This window comes from Adiantum capillus-veneris, chromosome 4 (genome assembly GCF_014529385.1).
Source record: "Adiantum capillus-veneris isolate H3 chromosome 4, ASM1452938v2, whole genome shotgun sequence".
Taxonomy (NCBI): Eukaryota; Viridiplantae; Streptophyta; class Polypodiopsida; order Polypodiales; family Pteridaceae; genus Adiantum; species Adiantum capillus-veneris.
This window is the reverse complement of record NC_140934.1, coordinates 6,344,217-6,356,270: the sequence shown is the minus strand read 5'-3', so window position 1 is coordinate 6,356,270 and position 12,054 is coordinate 6,344,217. Positions and strand designations below refer to the sequence as shown.

The 12,054-nt window shown below is 36.8% G+C and overlaps 1 pseudogene; it reads left to right on the top strand.

The window, feature by feature from the left end:
• The first annotated feature begins 3,557 nt into the window (after positions 1 to 3,557).
• LOC147458653 (uncharacterized) lies at positions 3,558 to 11,612 on the top strand (annotated as a pseudogene).
• The last annotated feature ends 442 nt before the right edge of the window (positions 11,613 to 12,054 follow it).

The following is a 12,054-nucleotide window of genomic DNA, read 5'->3' as shown; positions in this document are numbered from 1 at the left end:
CAGCAACACAAGTAACAACCTTCTGACAATAATGACAAGTTATTGTTGTATTCTCTTCCATTGCAAGGTAGTCCTTTTTCACTTGTCTGTCCAAATATCCATGAAAATCTCTACTATTGAATTCTTGTTCCTTAATATAATGAGGACACGTTGAATAATTACACTGCATGAATCCCAAACAGTGGCTTAGACGAATTGTGCATGCTATTGCCATGGTTGTCACAGATGGGCGAGTCCACAAGTGACCATCAAAGCGTTGTTCCATCCCTGTCATTTGTTTTGTTTTATCCTGAGTCGCAGGTAACTCAAAACACAAATTTCCATCGTAATGTTGTGGAAGTTCATCAACTTGCAAAGGAGCTCCACATAATGTTAACAGATCATTTAACTTTTTTGCCCCTGGATTTTGTTGAATCCAAATGACGATTGAATGAGTTTTGAGCTGTCCTATATCGTCACCACTACTTTCAAGATGCACAATGCTTAAAACATCTTCAGATATCTCTTTGTCATTTCCTTTCTCATTGTCAGATACCTGTATAAATGTGTCTGAATGAAGCATCTCAAACAAGCTCGAAAAAGAACCATCTATTAAGAAATGCTGATGACCTTCTATATCCCACTGTGGTTGCAGCAAGACTTTTGTTAGGCCACAATCACTTTCAATAAGAGCAGATAGTGACTGAAAATGGCAAGATGGAGGCAGCAAACTCTGCAAATAGTAAGCACTAAGCAACAATGAGTTTCCCTTCAACTGAATGTCGCGGTTGACTATTTGACCACCAACCTTCCAAGTTATTCTTACTTTCATGTTGGACATATTCTCTCAAGCAACAGATTACAGGGTGGAGATGCGAGAAAACTGTGGTGGATTAAGTGAAGGTGGTGAAGGTTAATGAAAGTTAAAGATAAAGTTAACGGTAATGAAACTGGTGAAAGTTAATGAAAGATGTGAAGGTTAATGAAAGTGAAAGATTGGTAGGTAGACGAAAAGACAGTTGCGTAAGATCTTGTGACGGCTCAAAGAATAATGAAAATCATAATTGAAGAAGTGCATTTAATATATGACGGTTCTGAATGTATGTGCAGTGGAATATGTCATCAAATTTGAGGGGCCATTTAATTTCTAAATGGTGGTTCAAGGACTGCATTTAATGCAGTCTAATAGTGTCTTCATCTTTTGTGTATGTGTGTGTGTGTGTGTGTGTATATATATATATATATATATATATATATATATATATATATATATATATATATATATATATATATATATATATATATATGATTGTGGGAGTGTGTGTATCAAAAACGTAACATTCTATATGACTGACTTTGTATAAAAAACGTAGGAATTTTTTTAGTTTAGTTATATATATGATTCCATCTTGCCATTTTATATATATGTGTGTGTGTTTTTGGTAGTGTGTATATATAATTATTTTAGTTAAGTTATATACATTACTGTGCGTGTGTATAAATGATTTTGTGGGTGTGTGTAAACAACGTAGCATTTTATTAAGTTAAGATATTTAAGTTAAGTGTATGTGCACATAGTTTAAGTTAAGATATTTTTAAGTTGAGTGTATGTGCATTTTTTTAAGTTAAGATATTTAAGTTGAGTGTATGTGCACATAAGATATTTAACTGTGCACATAGTTTTTACATTTTGTGTGTGTGTGTGTGTGTGTGTGTGTGTGTGTGTGTGTGTGTGTGCATGACTTAACTTTAAGAATGCTACGTTTTTTATACACATAAACACATACAATCATTTTTTTAAATATATGGCTGTGTGTGTGTGTGTGTAAAAAACATAGTATTCTTTTAGTAAAACTATATATATGAATCCATTTTGTGTATATCTTTGTGTGTGTGTATACATATATATATATATATAAATGAATGTGTGTGTGTGAGTGTTTATACCACAATATCATTTTTGTAATATATGGTGTGTGAAAAAAAAAATAGTTGAGATGAAAGTGGAGTGAAGTTTAAATGGAGTTTTAATTGAGATTGAAGTGGAGTGAAGTGAAAGTGAAGTTTTTCTGTGAAGAAGGAGATGAAAGTGGAGTGAAGAGAAAGTGGAGTTTTGCTGTGAAGAAGAAGGAGCAAGAGAAGACAAGGTACTGTGTGTGTGTGTGTAGATTTTCTATCAAATGATGTGTGTGTGTGTGTGTGTGTGTGTGTGTGTGTGTGAGTGTGTGTGCTTACCTGCGCACGCTCGCCCGATCCACCGGAGGAGGTCCAATGGAGCTCCTATTGGAGCTCCTCCATGCCTTGAAAGGCATGGTGAGAGGGTAGCGCACGCGCTGCCTTCTCACCATGCCTTTCAAGGCATGGAGGAGCTCTAATGGAGCTCCATTGGAGCTCCAATAATGGAGCTCCATTGGAGCTCCCCCATGCCTTGAAAGGCATGGTGAGAAGGCAGCGCGCACGCTACCCTCTCACCATGCCTTTCAAGGCATGGGGGAGCTCCAATAGGAGCTCCATGGAAGCTCCATTGGACCTCCTCCATGCCTTGAAAGGCATGGTGAGAAAGCAGCGCACGCGCTGCCCTCGCACCATGCCTTTCAAGGCATGGAGGAGCTCCATTGGAGCTCCCCCATGCCTTGAAACCTCCTCCGGTGGATCGGGCGAGCGTGTTCAGGTAAGCACACACACACACACACACACTCACACACACACAGTGATACACACACATCAAAAACACTTGCACACACACACATCTAAACACTTGCAGTCACACACATCAACACACTTGCATACACTTAGAGTAACAATTACAATGATGTAAGAACAGGTCGTTGTAGAGAAGAGGTATACAAATGTCAAAGTGGATTTGTATTTTTCCTTGCCATGAGCAAGTTGAGAATGGTTTTTTTTGTAATTTGCATTTTACGCCGTTATGCTGCCGAAATTTAGAATTTTATATTTGTATTGTCAAGCATATACACACATACACATATATAAACACTTTTATTCACAACATCAACACACTTGCATACACACACATATTACACTTACATTCACACACACATAACCATGCACACATCCACTTGCATACACACACATACATACATACATACACCCACATATATAAACACTTGCATTCACAACATCAACACACTTGCATACATACACACATACACATATATAAACACTTGCATTCACAACATCAACACACTTGCATACATAGCACAAACACATACACAATCATGCATAAAGACACACACATATTACACTTACATTCACACACACAATCATGCATACATCCACACACACACACACACACACATATAAACACTTGCATTCACACACTTTAACACACTTGCATACACACTTACAGTAACAATTACAATGATGTAAGAACAGATCGTTGTAGAGAAGAGGTATACAAATGTCAAAGTGGATTTGTATTTTTCCTTGCCATGAGCAAGTTGAGAATGGTTTTTTTTTTTAGTTTGCATTTTACGCCGTTATGCTACCGAAATTTAGAATTTTATATTTGTATTGTCATTGCTAAGAAGATTTTTGTTGTTTGTGGTTAATAGATTATGGCTCGTACACCATCTAAACGTGGCAGGACATGTATCTCTCAAAGTAAGTTCAAATACATTAAGATATTTGTTTTCTTTTCTTTTGTCTCATCATACTCACTAAACTATTTGTGTTCTTATTGTTTTTTGCTTGTAGGAGTAGGATACACATTAAGATCTGGCACTACAGGGCATAGGGCCAATGCACGATCTTCCATTGCTTCTTCCAATGTCCATCGAAATAAAGATATTTTGGGTGATGTGCATGAAGAAGAGAATATATTGAGTGATGTGCATGAAGAAGAGGTGTTCATAGATATTCATGCTACACAAGGTGAATTGGTGGCTCACAGCGTGTCTGAAGCAACAACAATTGTTGCTAAACCTCCCGATCATCCAACAGTATTTGGAAAGGATGTTCATGGTCGAATATTAGAGGAGATTGTAGAGGGTTTTATTGTAAAGAGAGGTGGGGAAACTCCTCGAATTCCTCTTTGTAGATTGATGGAAAATGAAGCCATTAGAGCGGTGGGTCCAGGCACTGAGGGCTTGGTGAAAAGTTTTGAGATGTCTGGATACAGTGTGCTTGGAGATCCATTTCTTGTGTCATTTAAGAAGCTAGGCCATGATCAACATTATGTTTCCGACTTAGACAAAGATGAATGGGGGCCTATTTGGCGAGAAATAAGCGATGATTTTGATAATTCCCTTCCCCTTGAGTGGGAAGACTTAAGGGGAAAAAAATTTATCGTTTGGGATGGTAATCACCGTTTGAAAACTTGGATGCGCTTAATAAAAACACGTAAGTGATTTCTTTTTTGTTTAATGTAAAGTTGACTTGTATTACTCTATGCTTTCTAATTTTCTTTTTTGTTGTTGTAGAATTTTGAATGATAAAGTGGAGACATTGTTCTGTGAAATGTCAATTTGTCTTTGTTGATAGAAGTGCAGAGGGGGAGCTTATGCTAGCTTTGCGCTCTCAAAATGAGTAAGCACATTTGTTGTTTTGAACGTTATTGCTATTACTTTATCGATGTCATTCTACCGCCATTTAATTTAAGATATTGTGGTTTAGGATTGGTAGAACCACTGTGAGCACAAATTTTGGGCAGGAGATCTTCTTGTTCCAAAAACTGGCTGTGGCAAGCAAAGATTCTTTAATGAAAGACTTTCCCCAAGATTGGATTCGATGGATAGAGGTAGAGCTTGCTTGTGAGAAGAAGGCATCTAAAGGGAGTTGGTACAACGCTCCTGCTCTTTTATTAGCAATGCTCATATGGAAGGTAAATTTTTTTGCCTTAAAGTACACTTTTTATGTAATTTCTAAAGCTTGACATTATTTTGTAAAATCTTACTTTTTTTTTTCATTTGCTCTACAAAAGGAAGACTTTGACTTGTCTCTTATCAAAGAGATGCAAGAGATCAATGATTCCTCGATTTCACTGCCAGAAAAGAAAATGGTTGCTCGAGGAAGAATAGAAAAAATATTCAAAGAAAGAGCTTATAAGGTAAACACTTTCTCTTCTCCCCGTTTATGTTTGAATTTCTACTAAATTGTAAGTTGACATGTCATTTGAATTTGATATATTTGATTGAAAAATTGATTTGATTTGATCTCGTGCTAATATAACATAGATGTTGGCCATTGCCAACCTCGCCAATGGCCAAGGGTTCTTCTCTTTATTATTTAACTTCAATTGGATAAGAGAAAAGGATCAAGTGGGCCTTACAAGAGACAAAGTCCACTCTTTGGCAACTTCTAAAATATCACCAGAGAGGTAATGATTTTTGGATAAAAAATACACATGAAATCATCAAATGAATCAATGCATTTATGGTTTGTTTATTGTTTGCTCTATAGGAAAAAAGAAATATTGCACTCTTTGATGCATTGCCGTGTAGATGATGTTACTTCTGAGCGTTATATTAGTGCAATGAAATTTAGAATGTACTTGCGTAAAGAGTGGTATTGGGGAAGTATCTTGAAGCAATGCTTGAGGATCAAAGGGAAAATGATTGAAGAAATGCCGGAGGGCTTTGAAGCATGGTTTCATCACCAATTGAGGGACCACATTGATAAAGCTTTTGTGGAGCTTTGGAGTAAGCTCAACACAAAAGAGTCGGATGAAAAAATTCCAGAGCTTATGGAATCTTCAAGAAGAGTATTATTCAGGTAATACAATTGATATCTTTATGGTTGTCATTCTATTTTTTACTTAGAGTTTGTATAATAAATAAGTCACTTAGGAAAGGAGCTCAAATAAAGTTAACTGCATTTTATGTAGATGGCTAATTCAGCTTTACGATCAAACTTTGTTGGAGAAGTTGCCAATTGCTGTTGAAAGTTGGAGGGACCTCTCTTGTGAGGATTGTATGTATCCACTATGGATGAGAGATTATGGTTTGATTGCTTGGGAAATTGAGTATTGCCCTTGGTGGCTAGATTACACTCGAGGCACCTACCCACGTGATGAAGGGAACTTATATAAAGGTTATTTTTGGCATTTATAAAAACTACAAAATTGTTAAAGTGCTCATACTATTTAGATTATGTTTGTGAGAAATATATTTTTGTTTGCTTTAGAGCACGTTCTTGAAAGAAATGAAAATGGTATTGAGGAGATTGGCTAAGCTTCCAAGAAAGCCACCTCTTCGAAAAGAGTAAACAATAGTACAATCTCCTCTATAAAGAAACGATTGGATTTTGTTAGATCCAAGAAGCCCAATAAGTCTCCCAAAAAGAACCAAAAAGGTGCTCAAGGCTCCACAGGTAAACTTGCTTGTATAGATATCTAGCTGTCACTTTCTTTCTACTCAACAATTCTTGATGAAATATTTTATTTTTTGATTATGCAGTGCCTTCCATAGATTGTGATGTGAACGTTATTGGGAACATGCTAGATGTTTACAAAATTTCTCTCGATGATGAGAAATGGTAAACACATGTGAAAAGAAAGACTAACTATGTGTGGTGTGTGTTGTGAATGTTTGAAATACATTTATTTGATCGTATGCAGGATCTTGGATTTTCTTCATTCAGCCCATGTTGATGGGGAAAAGAGCAATGAAGTGGCCTCTCTTTTGTTTGCGGATTTTCCAACAAACTTTAAAGTTGAAAATTTTTCAGAGAACGAGGTATGCATCCTTCAAAACCACAATGGACAGTCTATGATAGTTTTGGAACTTTAATTAAATTAACGATGCGTATTATGCAGGTCCCTCCATGGAATCAATTCTCTCGAGAATTAAGTAAGAAAGTGGCCGTAATAGCTTCAAAGTATGTGGCAGACAATGGGTGGTACATCACCCTAAGCTCCACTGATCACTTTGGCATTGTGTCTAGCCATGCCATCGAGATGGGATTCAAAATGATGCACAACATCCTTATTTTGATCCCCGATGGTTATGTGCAAAAGACCATTAAAATTGAGAGAGTAAGTAAATTTATTTGTTGATTGAAAAGCATGCTTGTAGTTTTCTTCAATTAGATCACATTCTAGTTGTAATTTGTAGGTGGAAACACTATTGCTAGGATTGTTTTATCGTAAGGGTCAACGTCCTATCTACGATCGACGAGATGGAGAGAGCGTGGACAACAACTCTTTCGATGCCAAGTCCGGAATACTGGTGGAGCGCGTCGACGGAGAGTACATTGAAGGACACGCTCTTAGAGGTGCCGCCGAGCGTAGCCTTGACTTCTTTCGGTAAGAATATATGCTTTCTACTATGCGTTATTGGACTATGTTACATAAAGTAAAAATACGCATATTTTTTGCTTTTTTTAGCTGGCTTGTGCGGACATTTACTGCGGAGCACACCTACATTGTTGATATGTTTTCTGGATGTGGTGGCTTGGGCAATGTTTGCGTTGAGTTGTCTAGACACTGTCTCTGCATAGATAGTGATCCAGAGGTCTTCCATCAACATCTTTCACGCTTCAAGTCTCCATGTGTACGTGCTATTTCAGCAGTTGATGCAGATAGTGATGAGGAGACTGATTGGCAACAATATGAGCCCGGATCACATTGCCCTTGATTGACATCAACATTGGTATTATCTATCATTTTTTCTAGTTTGTGATTTTTATGGAACGATGTGTGACCATGGTGTTTGGGTGCCACTTTTTTGGTATTACTGAAGACATGTTGTTGGTGTTGATCGTCCTTATCAATTCAGCCATGATTTCATATTTATTATACTAGATAGAAGTTTGTTGAGAGCTTTGGATTTACCAAAGTAATATACCAACATATGCTTTTTTGCTTATGTTATTTCTTCTTCCCGTGAGCATTCGTTGCTGCACGGAAGCAAGTATGGAATGGGAATTTTTTTAGTTTGAATTTTCATACCGTTATGCTACCGAAATTTTGATTGCTTATCAATATCATCATGCTTTTTGTTCATGTTTGAAAACATAATCATGATTTCACGTATACAGAAAAGTTAGTCAAGCTTCACGGAAGCAAGTATGGAATGGAAAATTTTGTTGTTTGTATTTTCGCGCCGTTATGCTGTCGAAATTTTGATTGCTTGTGAATATAATCATGCTTTTTGTTCATGTTTAGAAACATAATCATGGTTTCATGTATACACAAAAGTTAGGCAAGCTTCACGGAAGCAAGGATAGAATAGGAAAGCTTAACAAAAGTTAGGCAAGCTTTCACAGAAGCAAGTATGGAATGGTTTTATTTTTATTTTTCACATTGTTATGCTGTCAAAATTTCATTTGCTTGTCAGTATTTCTTTACACTGTCGGTCTAAGAATATATATAGTTTTATATATAATATCTTTTTATTTATTTATTTATATGTGTGTGTTTATGTACGTAAGGAGATCTTCAACTCGGTAAAGTGTTTTTAAGTACTTGTTTATACAATATATATAGTTATTTATACGTGTGTGTTTATGTATGTATGCAGTTCTTCAACTCAGTAAAGTGTTCTTAATTACTATTTTATATGCAAGAGTCTATGCGTGTTTCATTACTTTGAGGTCTTCGCCCAAACAAGTACAACCATCAATATTTTTTAGATTCCTAGTTTCAAATTGGCTTATTAGGCATTCATCTTTGTTTGCAACAACACCTACATGGACAGGAAAGTATATTCTACTAAAAGTAGGGTAAATACTAAAGACATGCTCATCTTTTTCTTGCATTATATAAAAAACTCACATAGATTTTCTTTACATTTTTGGCTTTCAAACAGCTTGTAGTTACATTTGATGGTTTAGTTTAGCTACAAGATATCAACAATACCCTAAATTATGACAGATCTTGAAGATGTGTTAGTAGACCAGGCCGATTAAAAGTATCACAGCTACTTCAATAATAATTAGCACTGACAGAGACATATGAATTATTCTCGCCAAGGCACTGAAGAGTGGAACACCATCATATAGTTAAAATAAGCATCATATAATTAAAATAAGTTGTTTACATGATTACGTAGGGAATCAAACCTGCACACACACACACACACAGTACAACTTGCATCACACTAGTACAATTTATCATGTGCTAGTGCATATTTATTTAACTATATTATTTAGTGCATAATTATTTAAATCTTGCCTCAATCTTCTACCACATTAGAGCCAGAGATGTCGACCAGGTTGATTGTGCGTTTGCAGACAAGCAAATGGTCATCTCCGCCTGTAAAGCGGCCCTTCGAGAGCTATCTATGTACCCCCATGTCTCCCACTTGCCCAGAGCTTCTCGCATTGTCTCAAAGCCATCATTGAGTTCCTGGTCTCCGGTGTTGCGAGCGCGATTAAGGTGGTTGAACATCCGGATCGCCTTGTTTGTGTCACGCTCTCTTTGTGTAAACGTCTTCTTTTCTTCAAGGGGTGCGTTGGGGGGGAGTTTGTGAAGCTCTTCATGGATTTTTGCAACTACCTCATTACCAGTACTAGCATATCCTATAGGCATTGTAAAAGTACAGGGAAAATGAAAAAATCTCTCTTGATTAGCACCTCCGATTCACTTGTGCAGCATATGGTGCTTGCCTTGTAACATTTATATATAGGCTAAAGCACCATGCTCTCAAAAAGCATTGATAGTGATGGAAGAGTGGCATGTGTTAGTGACATGAGGGGTCCCATGCCGCATATGCTAACTGCTAAATTGGAACGTGCAATAATATATGCATGATTTGTCAATATGAATATTATAATCGTCTACTACTCCACCACTAACTTTTAAAGTGGGGTGTGCAATAAAATATGCATGATTTGTCACTACGATTATTATTCCCCTATAAGATTTATAAGCATCTAAAAGTGCAATGAGTAGACAACACTAACTGCCTCTCTAAGGGCTCGGGAAACACTATGATTATTATTCTTCTATGAATACTATAGGCATATAATAGTGCAATGAGTAACCACCACAAACTGCCTCTCTAAGGGCTCGGAAAACATTATTTGTGGACCCAAATTTGGAACCTTTTCACACGCATATGAACAGGAAAACTCTCTCTCTCTCTCTCTCTCTCTCTCTCTCTCACACACACACACACACACACACACACACACACACACACACACACACACACACACACACACACGTGAGTAGAAAACGTGCACACAACCTCCTTCTTCACAACAAAACTCCACTTTCATCTCAATTAAAATGTGGGATATTTATAAAATATATAAATTAAACCAACACATAAACAATTCTATACCAAGATACTAAATGAAATAATTTGAACCGGCTTGAGAACCTTCTTGCCCAAACTTGAGCCGGACTTTTTTCATTTTGAACCTATCTTTCCTCTCTCCCCCTCATCTCCCACTCTCTCTCTCTCTCTCTCTCTCTCTCACACACACACACACACACACACACACACACACACACACACACACACACACACACACACATGTGAGTAGAAAACGTGCACACAACCTCCTTCTTCACAACAAAACTCCACTTTTACTTAACTCCACTTTCATCTCAATTAAAATGTAGGATATTTATAAAATATATACATTAAACCAACACATAAACAATTCTATACCAAGTTACTAAATGAAATAATTTGAACCGGCTTGAGAACCTTCTTGCCCAAACTTTAGCCGGACTTTTTCATTTTGAACCTATCTTTCCTCTCTCCCCCTCATCTCCCACTCTCTCTCTCTCTCTCTCTCTCTCTTCTCTCTCTCTCTCTCTCGTTGTCGGTACTCTCACACCCCGATCCTATCTCTATTTCACAAGTATGTTTTTCTCTCTCCGTCTAATCCTTCTTCTCTCTCCTTCCCTCGGTACTTATTTAACATACCACAACGCCACCTTAGAGAGCATACATATGACTAGAATCCATGCTTCTATAAACTCGAAAAAGCATCACCTGTAGCAAAAAAACACGAATTGATTAACTCGCAAATAAAATTAACCCAGTGCTTTGCTTTGTTGTTGAAAAAAGACTGTATTGTCTCATGCTATGTTATCTAATTTTCCCCTTTGTTGTTTTAGACTTTTCTATGATAAGGTGGAGACATTGTTTTGCCAAGTTTCACTTTGTCAATGTTGATCAAAGTGTTAAGGGAGAGCTTATGCTACCTCTGCGCTCTCAAAATAAGTAAGCTTATTCCTTGTTCTTTATGATATTGCTATGTGCATGTTATGCTCTTTCTCTTTTCCGTGTCAAATCCTTATGTGTTTTTCATTTTGTGGTTTAGGATTGGTAAAACCACTGTGAGCATTGACTTCGGTCAAGAGATCTTCTTGTTTCAAAAACTAGCCGTGGCAAGCAAAGAGTCTCTAATCAAAGACTTTACCCAAGATTGGATTCAATGGATAGAGGTAGAGCTTGCTTGCAAGCAGAAGGCATCTAGAAGGAGTCGGTATAATGCTCCTTCTCTTTTATTGGCAAGGCTCATATGGAAGGTATACCTTTTAATTCCAAAGTAAACTTTCTATGTGCTTTCTAATGCTATGTATAATTTTGAAACTCTTAATTTGATTTGTCTCCACTCTTCAAAAGGAAGAGCTCAACATGACTCTTATCAAAGAGATGCAAGAGATCAAGAATGCATCATTTTCAATGTTGAAAAAGGAAATAATTGCTTGAGGAAGAGTAGAAAATATATTCAACAAAAGAGCTTGTAAGGTAAACACTTTGTAACCATATATGTTTGTATTACTACAAATCTGTAAGTTGACAATGCTTGAATTTCATTTGGTGCAAATGGAACATAGATGTTGGCCATTGCCAACTTCACCAATGGACAAGGGTTCTTCTCTTTCTTATTTAACTTCAACTAGGTAGAAGAAAAGGACCAGGTGGTCCTTACAAGTGACAAGGTCCACTCTTTGGACACTTTCAAAATATCACAACCTGAGAGGAAATAATACTTGGGTAAATAGTGTACATGAAATCATCAAATGAATTAATGCATTCATGGGTTGTTTATTTGGCTTCTTTATAGGAAAAAATAATATTGCACTCTTTGATGCATTACCATATAGATGATGTTGTTTCTAAGCATTACATCAGTGTTATGAAATTTAGA